We start from the raw sequence: 4,528 nt of genomic DNA on the forward strand, positions 1-4,528 counted from the left end.
ATAGAGCCTGTCTTCACCAGTAATGTAAGTTTGTCCTTCTCAAGCCTTCAAACTTTGTTGTGTATATTTGGTTAGGCATGACTGCAACAGCTGTTTATTTTTGGTGTTTGCATCAAATTGCATGTTTAAAGTTTATTATGTAGTTCATAAACAAAAGTTTGTCCTTCTCAATTTAAGTTTTTAGTTGTACAACCAAGTTCCTTCTTCATACCATGTAAATTAAGCTATACAGAGCAAGTGATCTTCTTTTGCACTGCATGTATGCTTCTGTTCTTCATCCGTAATCCAGTGATGTGGTGAACCTACCCACTACAGCACAATGTCATATTCTACAATGTCTTAACTATGAACAATGTCATTCCATTCTACTATTATTTAAACCGTCTCTTTATTTGCCAATCTGAAATGGGATAAATTGACAACACAATAACCATTGATACTTATGAGTTCTTGATCTGTAATCCAGTGGTGTCGTGAAGCTGCCAACTCCTTCACAATGTCATTTCCTGCCATGTCTTGACCTAGACAATACCATATTGTGTTAATGCATTTTTAAAATGTGTCACTTTATTCGTCAGTAAAAAATGTGATGAATTGTCAGCACTGCTACTTTTATGTGCAAAACCTGTCATCTGTCTACTTGTTTATCTTTCAGAGTGAGGAAGATATAAGTGTTGAACAAGCCCAGTCTCATCAACTTGCTCAGGTGCTTGCGCTGCAGCTCGCCAGCAGGGCTAACCTTTCTTGAACTCTATTGAAGTGCTGTCGGTTTTGTATATTATTTTGTCGGCATGTTTATTTGCACTGGTGGTGATCTTTGATGCCCAGTGTATGTAATCTGCTATCTGCTTGTGCTTTATTATCATAGTGGCGAACTTTGATGCCCAGTGGATGTAATATGCCGTAATTTCTTTATTGTATAATCTAGGTTTTTTCTTATTCACGATGCTGCAGTTAGTTTACTGTATATATATCATGTCTTCGCTGTAAAGCGGCCAAACCATAAAATTACGGTACATAATCGGGCCGTCATGCAATCACGATGTATGATCCGCATCATGGGCCCCGTCAAACTGGCCCACTAGTAGATTCGGGCCTTTAATAGGCCGAGTAACCCCCGGCCCTCTTTTCGCAAGAAAACTCACTGGGCTTTTAGGAGGCGGAGAAGTAGGTTGGGCCTGAAACGTGCCGAACAGGTCACGGGCCAATAGCAGCCCAAAATGGACCCCGGCCCATGATTGTGCGAATCAAATCACAGGCTTTTAACAGGCCAAAATTGTCTCGGTCCTTGTTTGGCCCAATCAGATATCGGCTGCGAGCAGGCCGGATGCAAACCGAGTCGTAGTTAGGCCCAACTATATGACGGGCTTTTAACATGCTGAAATTAATATAGGGCCGAAATGTTAAATGGGCCCTTAACAAGATGAAACTAATATCAGGCCGAATTACTAAATGGGCCTTTTGCAAGTGGGCCCAAAAGCATCGCGTTCAGTTAACGGGACGAATTTGATATGGGACATAGTTGAGGCCAAAGCTTCTTAAAGGGCCGGACCTGATCTGGGCCATGATTTGGCCCAGAACATGGGAGGCTTTTAACGGGCCGGATCTCATATGGGCCATTATTAGGCCCGGAACATGGCATGCCATTAATGGACCAGATCAAATATGGGTCGGCATTTGGCCCAAAACATGGCAGCCAGTTAATGGGCCGGCCTACTAGGGTCCTCAAAATCTTGTGGGCCTAAAGCTGGGCCGGTCCATTAGTGTCAGCGAAATCTCGTGGGCCTTTAGCCGGGCCGACCCATTATGATCCGAAAGAATGTTGTGGGCCTTTACCTGGGCCGGCCCATTATGGCACACAAAAATCTTGTGGGCCTTTACCTGGGCCGGCCCATTGTGGACCGTGAAATCTTGTGGGCCTTTAGCTGGGCCAGCCCATTATGGTCCGCAAAATCTCGTGGGCCTTTAGCTAGGCCGGCCCATTATGGTCTGCAAAATCTTGTGGGCCTTTAGTTGGGCCGGCCCATTTAAACTTGATGGGTCGTGCCACGTGTCGACGTATCACAGGCGCCTTCTGTCCAATGAGTGGATGACATTGTCCCAACGATGAGCCGACACGTGTTTCCTCCAGCCAATGATGATTTTACGCGTGGAAAATCCCCACTGGTCGGGGCTATTAACGGGTTATCGGATCCAAAACCCAACCCGATAGCTTAACAACGTTCCATTAAGGTGGATGCCACGTGTCGGTCACCCTTGACAAAAGCACTTCTATGACGCGCGATTTATCGTCATGGAAGTGGACACTTCCGTGATGATAATTTTGGTAATGCCATGGAACACTTCTACTACAACACAGGTATGACTATCTTGATTCTGTCATAAATTTGTCATGGATGTACACGCATGATAAAAAAATGCGACCTACTATGACAAACACGTATCATCATGGAAGTGTATTTTTTTGTAGTGCGAGTAAGTAGGTTGTTTGCGTATGGGATAAAGGAGACTTGATAATTTAATGCTATGGTTGGGTTTTACCTTAATGAATCTTTAGTAGTTACGGATGCTTGCTAGAGTTCCAATCATAAGTGCATATGATCCAAGTAGAGAAAGTATGTTAGATTATGCCTCTCCCTCAAATAGGATTGCATAGTGATTACCGGTCTAGTAACATAGTCATTTGCCTAGGGACAATTCCACAACTCCTACCACCACTTTTCCACACTCGCTATATTTACTTTATTGCATCTTTATCTAAAAATCCCCTACTTTTTATTTACGTGCTCTTTATTATCTTGCAAACCTATCCTATTACACCTACAAAGTACTTCTAGTTTCATACTTGTTCTAGGTAAAGCGAACGTCAAGCGTGCATAGAGTCGTATTAGTAACCGATAGGACTTGAGAGAGTATTTGTTCTACCTTTAGCTCCTCGTTGGGTTCGACACTCTTACTTATCGAAAGAGGCTACAACTATCCCGTATACTTGCGGGTTATCACAAGGCAAGTTACACTTTGACCATACTCTTCTATACCCACTTTTTACTATGCATTAATATTGCCCCTCAAATATTTGCATGAGTAGGATTGGGAACATGTGGTTTGGTTGTAGTACATTGAGGTAGGAACCTAATACCTTTTTGATCACCCTGGGAATATACGTTACGCTCTATTATTGCTTAGCCATGCTCGTAGACGGGGATTGGATCATGATACACATGGAAATTATGAGAGTTATTAATCTTGGATAACATTAAGGTGTCAACTTTAATACACATCTGGGTGGATTGGTTGGGGCACCTGGAGAATCTAGTGTTTGTCCATTTGGGAAATCCCGGAGTACCCGTGTAATTTTTCCTCGGTTCGCCACCCAGGTTCAAAGGGATCATATGATATTTCATGCCTAGAAACTTTCGTGTGCAACTACAAGCCATTATGGGCTCTGGCATAGTTGAGTAAGTTGTATGAGCTCTCGAAGAGGTGGACTAGTAGATGTAGGGGAACGTAGGTGTACCGGTCTGCCCGGAGTATAAAGTTAATGCTTCAGAAAGACTATGTCTCGATCTTCCGATCATGGATGCGGTCGAGTCTTGTGGGGAAAAGTGCGCAACCTCTGTAGAGTGTATAAACTAATCATGGTTAGCCGTGTCCCCGATTATGGTCATCTTGAGTATTTGGAATTGGATATTATTGTTGATCTCATCACTCTTTAATTAATTGAATTGGGTTTAATGATGACACTTGTTTAATTGGGATTTGAGTTGGAGGAACCTTCTCAAATATTGGTACAACTTGAGAGTAGTTTAAATAAATTTATTCCTTTGTTGTAGGGAAAAACTAGCTTTATGCAAAATCATAAACTTAGAGCCTCCACCAGCCAAATATTGCATGTAGATATAGTTCTTGCATTCATTGTTTTACAATGTAACCCTGCCAGCATATTCAATGTGCTGACCTACACGGGTGCAATGTCTCATGTTGCAGACTACTCAGACGACGAATAAGGTGCGATAGGTCGTTGTCATGCACTCAGCTATGCTGTTGGAGTTGATAGACTCATTTACCTGCGAAGCTTCCGCAGATATTTAGTTTAGATGGCCTTAAGCCATATTATTTTTGTGTTATCATACTCTTTTTGAGGACCTCGGTGAATAAGTGTGTGATTGAACTCTGTTATAATTCCTCGAGTACTATGTGTGTCAGCATTACCGATCCAGGGATGCCACTTAAGCATAGAGACTTCGGTCCATTGGGATCGTGGTCGCTACATTTATCTTTATGCATCTTATTTTGCTTAGTACGGCGATAGCATTATAAGATGACCCTTTAACTAAATTTCAAGTTATAAGTGTTCTCCCCGAGTATGCACCATTGCGAAAGTTCTTCATGCCGTGACACAATGTGATGAATGGGTGTGATAGGCTCTATGTTCACATACAATGGGTGCAAGCCAGTTTTGCACATGTGGAATACTCGGGTTAAACTTGACGAGCCTAGCATGTACAGACATGGCCTCGGAACACTG

This window comes from Triticum dicoccoides, chromosome 1B (assembly GCF_002162155.2).
Source record: "Triticum dicoccoides isolate Atlit2015 ecotype Zavitan chromosome 1B, WEW_v2.0, whole genome shotgun sequence".
In the NCBI taxonomy this organism is placed as follows: domain Eukaryota; kingdom Viridiplantae; phylum Streptophyta; class Magnoliopsida; order Poales; family Poaceae; genus Triticum; species Triticum dicoccoides.